At 35.3% G+C, this 10,535-nt stretch overlaps 1 protein-coding gene across 1 annotated transcript in view; it reads right to left on the minus strand.

Annotated features, from left to right (window-relative positions):
• TENM3 (teneurin transmembrane protein 3) overlaps window positions 1-10,315 on the minus strand; it is a 189,061-nt gene extending 178,746 nt beyond the window's left edge. Inside the window, exon 1 of the mRNA XM_063310483.1 lies at window positions 10,134-10,315. The gene's annotated coding sequence lies outside the window, so the exon portion shown is untranslated. The remainder of the gene's footprint in view (window positions 1-10,133) is intronic.
• Window positions 10,316-10,535: the final 220 nt, after the last annotated feature.

Genomic DNA, 10,535 nt, shown 5'->3' on the forward strand with positions numbered 1-10,535 from the left:
TTATCATTTTAATAGTAGTGACTTCCCTTGAACTCAAGTCTTATTTGAAAATTGGCATGCACTTTTAAAATACACAAACTGAAGACGTACAAATTCATTCTATAGGAAATATGACTGATGTTCACCCTTTCCCTTCCTGCCATCTCTGAAATATATGAAAAAGAGCGCTACCCCAAAAATGATAGAAAACAATTGTTTCACTAGCTAACGTTGAAGCTCAATTAAAAGGCCATTACAAGTTCTTTTGTTCTGAATTCTTTTTCAGTTTCCCTTAACCTGTGTGAATTCAGGCCCATTCCCTTTTGTTAGGTTTTTTTGCTTCCTTCTGTAATATTATTAGATTACATACTTTTATACTTCACCCCCAAAATAATTATTTTCTTACCACAGGTGTCTACAGGAGAAGCCAAGAAAGAATGCAACTTATGTACTTGCATCAGATATCACAACATTACATAATTGCACCCTCTGAGTAATAACATAATGAGATACATGGCATTGTGGCTTATTATAGACACTGCTGTGACTTATATGCTTTCAATACAAATTAGGATAAAATCAACAGAGAAGTTCTTGTCAGATGAAACCACAACATGTCCTATTTACTTACTAATAATTCCCAATTTGGGATAAAAAAAATAATTGATCTGTGCCTCAACATGCTCTCTGCCACGTAACTTTCTTTCATGTGTATAAATGAAACATACTTTATATGTACTCAATTAACAGCAAACATTTCCTGCAAATATTCAACAAACCATATACAGTACTTCCCTATGCGATTAACTAACAACTGACACAGTTCACTAATCCTTGGAATACTATTTTTTTTTTCATTCACATGAAAAAGAATACACTGAGGTGAAGGCTACAATCCACATCATGTTTCCTGTTTATTCAGAAATGAATTTCACTGTGTTTAATGGGACCAATCACAAGAAAATAAGGTAATTCCAAATTTCTGCTACTATTTCTTTAGCTACTTGCTAAGGAATAGACCACAAAATAATTTGTGTCTTGACTTTGCTACAGACAGAGTAACATATTGTGAACACAAAACTCACAATCTTTTCCTTTGTTACCTAGGCAACCAGACAACGCTGGCTATCTTTTATATAAATACTTCCTTTTAACCATGCCCATGCCCAAAGCATTCCTTGTTTATTGAGCTGAACCAGTGCATAGTCAGAACATCAATCAGAAACAATGATGGATATAATACATTCATTGAAACATTTCTTTTTTCAATTACTCGTTCAGTTCCATGAATTATGATTGAATCATTCTTTGTAGCTAGCTTTAAAACCTATCCTTATACTGAAGCAGCACTATTATACATTAAAGCAGTACCTAAAAAAAAACAAACCCAAAAGAAACCAAATCCAATTTGCTTCTTTTGGCATGGTTAAACCATTTCAACTATATTTCAACTGTTGTATAATGCTTCTTCTGGTGATTCACACATCCCAGAGTAAATTGCAGCCTTCAAAAATTCAGTAAGCTAGTTGAAGTATCTCAAGTCATAATCTTGCATGCTATACTCAACAATATCTAGGTTAGGAAGCTGAAGGTAGCATCTTCTGCATACCATTTAAGTAACGTAACATAATACATCTTCTTAAGATTGTATGGCAGCTGCAAGAGGAAAACTGCATGACTCTAAGAAAAAAAAAAACAGCAGTTTTAAGGAACTGTAGGCAGATGTTATGCCCTTCATATTGCCTTCAAATCCAAAATGCTGCACAGCCCTATTATCACATCTCTGCTTTTACCTATTGTATAGCAACATTAGATTCAGCCACATAATCCAATGCTACAGACAACCATCTTTCAACGTAAAAATTCTGTGTGCACTGTTACTGTTTTGGGAACTTGAAGTTTTTGAGAATAAGAAGGAAGCTTGATAACAGATGCCTGAATTTGTGACTGGACTGTAGTTCCTCAGATTCTCCCTTTTTCATTTTTTGAAGATAGGAAAATTTTTATCTTCCAGTTATCTGATGCATCCATGATTTATTAAAGATAATACATACATGTCAGCCCTTCAAGGTAGACAAGACTAGGAAATCAAAGTTATGGATGCTAATACTACTTTCATTATAAGGTTACAGTAACAGAATCTTGCAAGTCTGAATAGGCTTTCCCCTTCCTTCTCTTTATCTTCATGGGAACGAGGGAGGGTCTTGTCTGAGACATCTTCTCAAACTACATTTATGCCCCAGATTTCTTTTACCTGACAGTTGTCTTGTTGAGGCTCTTCCTCCTGTTCTACAAGACTATTCCTTCTGCTCATTACAATACAGTTTGGGCCAATCTATCAACTAGTTCTTTTAGCACTATAGGATGTAATTACCTGGCCCTGGAAATTTTAACTCAAAGTAAAAAAGGCATTGTTTGGCTATGTTTCTATCTATCTCAAGTTTCAATTCTCTTTTTATAGTTGCCTGAGGAAATGCGTATCTCCTAATTGGAGAAAACTGAACCTAAATAGAAGGTGAATAGTTCTACCTTTTATTTGTTAGCATTCTGACATCTTTGTGAAGAACTAGTATACTGCTTTTATTTCCTTTTATCTCGAGTATATTTGAAACACGGGTTTTTTTGTTTTGTTTTTAATATTCATCTTATACCTCATCTCACTCTGAACTTCAGTTTTTCTGACATTATCTCTACAATTCTGAGCTATGCATATACCTCCTTGGTGACTATGCTTCTTTCTACCTCCTATATACACCCTCTGTTGTTCAAATTGCTACACAGTGTTTTTGCAACCACACTAATTTCTTCTGCCCTCCTTTTTGTTTTCCTCATTGGAATTTTTTGAGATTGTGATCTTAGTAGCTCATTTTTCAGGAATATCTATTGATTCTGAGTTCCTTTTTTCATTACCTTTTCCTGCCATGAAACCTTGCTACTGTTGTTATGAGTTCATTAAATTTTTCTTGAAGACAAAATCCATGCTTGATTACACTTTTTCTTACAATCAAGGATTATATGGTCACTTCCACTTTGTCAACTAAGTCTTTCCCATTAGTTAGTGTCAAATCAACAGTTGATCCTGTAAATCTTCCTACATCCTCTGAAGGAGGAAGTTGTCAGAAAATACAAGTTAAGAATCTCTTGGAAGGACTGTACTTAGAATTTGTCTCCCAACTGGTGCCTGACTAATTAAAGACCCTCACTGTTTCTACTTCATGCCTCTTTGCAAGAGTTGTAATTTGTTTCTGGAAAGCATCATCTGTATCTTCTCCTTAACTGGGGGATCAGTAGTGGATCACACAACAGAATCGCTTTCTTCCCCTTCTACTTATTTTTAGGAACATACTATCAATATTACCACCAAATTCAATCCATTGGATTAACATGGTGTGATTCCTATTTTGCTTTCTTGCATTTAGAGTTTGATTTCATCTTTCTTCCATAGTCATAGCATTTGGTTATAGGCAATGAACCATGAACTTTATGAACAAATGTACTTCCTAATATTTGAGTAAGTACTTCAACAGGTCTTATATTGTGCTCAGCTTTGAAAAGAAACACCTAGTGTACTGTTTGTTTTTTTACTAGTACTAATAAATATGGGAAGTAATTCAATACTATATCACATTATTTTCCTAACAAATAAGTCACCATATAATTACTCTTTAAAACATTGGAAAATTCAAATGTATGGAGATTCATTTAAAACCTGATACAAACTACCTCATCTTTAATGGGGACTATATGTATATTTTCACAAAATAATATTAGAATGTATTGATGTTTCAATCATAACAACTACAGAGGGCAACACTAAATTGTCTAAGGAAGAAGGATGGCTGCAATTACTACTACATATAGAATGCATAGCATTTAATCTCTTTTAAGTTTTCCATTTTGAAGTGCCCAAAGAATATATATATTGAAAACATTCTCAGCATGTGACAGCACTTGGCTGAACTTGTATGGGTTTGAAAATTATCACCACTGGTCCAGTTAATACTTGTATGAGAAACTTCTAAAGAATTTCAAGGTTGCAAACTAGATTAGAAGGGGGAGGGGAGGACTGAAAGAAGGTAATAGCAAACCACATCCATTCTGTAGCCAACAAAATTGCATGGGTATGTGTTTCCTAGTCATAAAGAAAAATAAAATCACATGAATTGGATAAACAGTAACGTGCATAGGGATTTCAGCTAATATGAATATTTACCCTGTTACCAGGGCAATAGGAATCTCTATCATGTAATGTAAGTTAACTCATATTAATGACATGTCTTGTGCATATTACTTCTAATTTTTATTATATTTGAATATTGATAGAGTAATACTGGGCATTTGTATTATGGTAAATTGGCACAAGATTGCAAATTAATTGCTTTTATATTATAAAATATAATACTATAAAATATTATATTATATTATAAAATAAGGGTAAGATTTTACCAAGCTTAATGCCAGTAATTTAAAAAGTATTTTGCAATGGAAATAGACCAAATATATTGGCAAAAATCTATTTATGCAATGTGCTCCTAAAGACACATATAACTTGGAGCACTGTCATTTGTTTTTCAACTGGAAGCCATGGTTATTCTTTTTCTTGTATCTTATTCTCTCCCATAATTGCTCAAATGCTGGCTGGCTTTAAAGGCTGTAATTAGCATCAGAATAAATAAACAGAGGAAGTGAGGGTAAACAATAGGATATGGTGGAATAGGATTCTAATGATTACCAATACAATTGCCGAGACATCACACATTGATAAAGGTAGGTACTGTCAAGGCTATGGTTTCCCCAGTTGTAAACTATATCCGTGGAAGCTGGGTCACCAGAAACACTTAATGAAGAAAAGTTGATGCCCTTGAATTTATGATTCCAAAGAAAATAGTTGAGAATACCTTTACCTGAAAGAAGAACAAATCATGGTACAATAGCTGAAGCAAAACTACCCCGCTCAATGGAAGCACTAATAATGAAGCTAAACCTTAAATGGACACATAATTCCAAGGCAAGATTCATTGAAAAAGACACTGATGGTTGAACAATTGAAGACAGGACAAAAATTACATGATGTCTAGATACTATCATTGATGCACACAAACATGAGCTTATGAGAACTCAAAGAAGCGGTAAATGATAGACATTTTTGGCAAATTGGCAGGTTACAGAGTTAGAAGCAACTGAACAACAAAAGGAAGACAAGTGGAAGAACATAACCCAAAGAAGCAAGAAGATCAGGAAGCATTAAGTGCCAAGAGAGTTCAACAACAGGAATCAAAATCTCACTATGTTAAGACAATACACAGCCAGGTGAGCAAGCCTCACCAAGTCCAGCTTCACAGAATAGGATAGAACTCACTTGGTCCGCCAGGCACAAAAGGTGCCCAAGTACCACTCTGAGGAAGAAAAGGCATGTTGTGGTAGCAGATCATTCCCTGCTAAGACGAATGTGTTGTACAGACCTGATATGAGATCAGGGAAAGTGTGGTATCTTCCAGATACCTGTATCCAAGATGTAATGGTCCAGCTACTGAAACTCTTAAAAGCCATCAAGAATTATCCATTTTTAATGATTCATGTGGAGACAACAACATTGTCAGAAGAGACTTTCAACTGATCTCTAGAGACTCTGAAGTCCTACAAAGGGACATGAAATAACTAGGAATTTTTGTCAGTACTTCCAGTTGGGGGTCATGGTATTTGAAAAGAAAATATTCTAGGATAGTTGATACTTACATTTTTTCTTCCACCTGCACTGTATTTCCTGTGCCACAGAATCCCAAAGCTTAATAGAACTACAGTATGTCTGTGCTTAACAGTTAACAAGGTATTGTTTTCTTAAAACACTATACCATTTTTCCTCCAAATGTATCTCACATGGTTGTGGCTAATATTTGTTCAATATTTGTTTCATAAATTCAAAGCACTTTGTTTCAAAACATTTCAGACTTATCAACATTTTTCTTTTACATACTTCAGATGATTTTTTGGAAAAAAGGCTTCCTTCTAACAACTCTTTCATGCAGATAATTGTAAAAGCAACACTGGCCTATGGGCCTGAGGAGTACTCCTGTGTCAGCTAAACATCTCAGCAGGTTGTTTGGAATGATTTGCGGGTTCTGTTTTGCAGATCTGACCAGCTTGGGAAAGTTCTAGCAGAATTTTTCTTGGAAATCAATCTAATGTCCCACAGTCAGCGAAGAAACTGAAGTTGAAAAGAAATGGTTTGACAGCAAGACAACAATCCAAAAAAAATACTTCCGTATCAATCATCAAGTACTTACAAGAAAGGAAAAAGAGTTTGGAATTATCTTCACAGTGCCCAGACTTGAATACTACTGAAAATCTATGAGAAAATTTCAACATGTGGTACATGCAAGAAGACCTGATAATATTGTAGACTAGCAGAATTCTGTAAGGAAGAGTGGAAAAAAATTCCCCAAAGCAAGAAAGAACAGGAAGACTTTTAGGAAACTAAGAGTAAACTAGGTGTAAATTTATAAAACTAAGACAACAGGAAACATTTGGAAATATTTATTTCTGCTAAAAGAAGTGTTATAAAATACTGACTGAAATAGAGTTCAAACTTCTGCACCTGCAATATTTGCTATATCCCTGTTTTGAAGCTTTAAACAACTGCAATTTATGTTGGTCAGACATGACTCAGTGCTTGCACAGGGGACCTTTAACCTTTCATACTGTAAAACACCCTTTCCTTATTTAGCGACTGCAATCCATTCCTTAAATCAGAAGCAAAATGGTTGCTAAGCGAACACAACTGAGAAAGACACACTGCAAAGATCACTGGTTGCTCTCATCTCATTTAGATAAAGTTAATGCATACAGTGTCCTGTGCCTGACCATTTTTTTTTCTTTTTCTGACCCTTTGCAGGGTGGAGAAATTGCTTAAACAAGCTATCTCTTCCTGACCTGCTTTTCTCTGAAGCGCTTCCCTAAAAAGTGCTAACCAGAAGTTAAGCAGCTCAGGTCTGTGACCTTAAGTAGTTGATTAAAACCCTTTGGCCCCTCCCCCTGCTGCCTGAAACTGACCAGACCTTAATCAGTTTCACACTGAAGGCTTTTGTCCTCAGGTGAACAAAATTTGGTCATAAATGGGTGCACTGGTTGGAAAATTTAGTTTTTAAAACTAAAAACGAGGTACCTTCTAAATGAGGAGTGGCTGTAAAGACTGATTTGATCTCATCAACTGCAATAAACAATAGTATGCATTCAAATTTGCAGAAAGACATTGTGAAGGTTACAGTTGCTTCTAACTCACTTAGGAATTAACTGAAAGAAACAATTTGGCCAGAGGTGCCTAACCTTTTGCTTACAACTGTGCACCTCCAATCTGGTGATATAGTGGAAATCCTGACCCGATGCCTGGAGGCTTATGGAATTGGATGGGGAAACAGATTGAAATTGAATACAAGTGAGAATAAACTACTCTTTGTCATAAACCATCTTACTCTTACTTTGTTTCAAAGGTAATTCTAGAAGGATAGCACTCCCAGTGAAGGAACAGACCTGAGACTTTGGAGTACCCCTAAACTCATGGCATGGAATTTAATTCAAAGTGGAAACCATTTCTGTACTATAACTTAAGACATGGACTTATATCCCATCCAAAAAGAATTTGGATTCTTTTATGTATAGATTTTGTATTTCAATTTCATAGGATATTTAAAGAAAAATAAATTCTCAGTTTTCACTCAATTGTATTGTAGATTATAATTTTATGTGTTTTATATTCTATTGGCCATGGTTCTTGATATTTATCCCAGCTTAAAGTTTATCTTCGCTTAAAGTGTAATGGTAAAAGTGGGAAGTACTGTTGCTTTAAAAGGCAGTATGTTCCAATGGAGGGAAGCTCGCACAGAGAAGAATGATCAGTCTCTGAAGGCCTTTTAAAACAGTCTCCCAACCCATCTCACATTAGGCAGGGATATTCATAAGATGTTCTCTGTTGGCTTAAACTGGGTGGGCAGAGTCTATCTTGGAAAGGGAGTCTCACAAATACTCTGTCCCTGATAGACTTCATTTGATCTGAATCTTGAATTGCACTAAGAAACACACTAGCAGCTACTGTAGCTTCTTCAGCAATGGTGTTGCATGACAGTAACAAGACTACTCTAGAAATACACAGACTGCTGCATTTTGTACCAGTTAATGTTTCCAGATGATCATCAAATGCAGCCATGTAGAGCATATTACATTAATTTAGTCACATAAGTGACCCCTTTCACAGTCCATATTACCAGAAGTAATCATCCCACTCTATTATACCTTGATCAGGCCACATCTGGAATCTTGAGTCCAATTCTGGACACTATAATCTAAAATGGACATCAACAAATGACTGCTAAAAATTGTGAGGGACCAGAAGCTAAACCCTATGAGATCAGTTAGAGGAACTGTGTATGTTTAGCAGAAGAGAAGACTGAGAAGAACGGATAAGGTAGCAGTCTTCAGATATCTAAAGGGTTGTTACATAAAAAGGAAGTGTCTTGTTGTCTGTTATCTGCCAGGGGCAGGACCAGAACCAATGATTTGAAATAATATAGAAAGATGGATTCAGGTTAGATGTTAGTACAATTTCTTTGATGGTAAGAGCTATCAACAAGTGGAATAGGTTGCCCCATGAAGTGGTGTGTCCCCCTTTACTGGGGACCTTTAAACAGAGGCTGGATAGCCATCTCTATGAAATGCTTTAGTGGATCCTACTTTGAACAAGGAATTAGACTAGATTACTGTTGAGGTTCCTTTCAACTCTATCACTGAACAAGGGTTGGAATGAATACATTAAAAACAAGAGTTAGCTATTCTGAAACACTGGAAACTTTGGGATTGGTTGATTAATAGTAAAAGAACAAGCTGGTATCCTGTGTTCTCTTCAACTGAATGCAATATTATTAGGAAGAAATATAATATTTAGTTGTGCTGAATTGGAAGTAATAAATTAAGGATCCCTTACTGACCTGATGATATACTCTGAATAATAGCATAGTACAGTCAAAGATGAAAAAAGGCTGATGAAACCATCTAACAAACAACAGCTGATCTGGCTTAGCAGCATTCTTTTCTTTCACTGTTCTTTGCTGATTGATAAAACAAGACAAAAAGATTCCTTCAGTGCTAGATTTTCTGGGATGTCTATTTTTTCAGAAGAAACTATCTGATAAATTAAAGCAATACTTTATAAGGAATTATAAAGCTTTCAGAGCATTCATGTACAAAAGATAAAATCTTTGAATTATTAGTATCTGTATAAATACTTGAAATTCCCTAAACTTACTAACATTCAACAATTATGTACATTATGAAAGTTGATATTGGATGCAGATTTATGCACATGCAGACAGCCTGACAGATTTCTCCCTCATTCTTTTCAATGGCAGCCTGTCTGGTCCCCTGAAAATAATGTATGGAGTATTGTGGAAGCTTGAGTAGGGTGTGTTATGTTGTGGGGAAGTAGGCACATCTGCCATGACATTTGTAAGTGAAGCTCCTCTCAGGATAAAATAGGTAACCTGCTCTGCAAACCTCTCCTTTTCCCACACTACCTTACTCAAGAAGGTCCACCGGTCCTCTCTAGAGCATTTCTAGTAATCTAAAAAGGAAAGTTGGGGAGAATTGAGCAGAGAAATCTGTTCCTGCCAGCCTAGTGGTATATGGCTGTACTAAAGTTAAAACTTACTCTAAGCAGTAGAACTTTAATTAGTTGTAACTAATTTAGATCCCAAAAATTTTGAAATGTCTACTTTAAATTATAAGAGAAATTTAGGCTGTCATTGCATAGACACTTCCCAGGGAATAAACCCAATGAATGTAATACTGTTTACTTCTCAGTAGACGTTGGATTGCACTGTTAGACAAATGCTGACAAGTTCCAAAAACCTCTACAGTTAAGAATACATCCTGCTGTTATAATTAGAACCCTACTATATCTAGACTAGATTGTTTTATTTTAATACTGGAAAAGCTAAGATAATTCAATTTTCTTATTTTTCCTGTTTAATAAACAAAATAAATATATGTATTATTTCATATATGTTCTCAAACATAAACTAAAAAACAATGTAGTTATTATTTTATCAGAGTATTTTATTACAAGATGCAATAAAAAAACTATGGACAAGATGTTCTGTTCTTACCATGACCTGAGGCAAAAACTGAAACAGGACCGGTCTGTACTAGGTAAGAGCTGGCAGTATAGTCCTCATCAGTGTCAGAGTCCTGAACTGGCTGGATAGCACTAGTACTTAGCAACCATCTCTGGTTGTCATGGAGATTTGGAGATGGAGGAGGGGAATGTAAATGTTCAATAACGGATTGACTAGATGAAGAAGATGGCATGGGAGGACCTGAGGAAAAAAATATTTAAAAAATAGGATAACACAAGAAATAGTTCAGAAATTGCTTTCCTTTGTGTAACTATTTTTGAAAATCTTTTAATAAATCACAGCCAAACAATATTATGATAGCATGTGATGAAAATGTTTACAGTTTTCTGAAATTCATGGTGGAAGGGATTATCTGTATTAACTATTTGATGC

Source organism: Candoia aspera, chromosome 8 (genome assembly GCF_035149785.1).
Source record: "Candoia aspera isolate rCanAsp1 chromosome 8, rCanAsp1.hap2, whole genome shotgun sequence".
Classification (NCBI taxonomy): Eukaryota; Metazoa; Chordata; class Lepidosauria; order Squamata; family Boidae; genus Candoia; species Candoia aspera.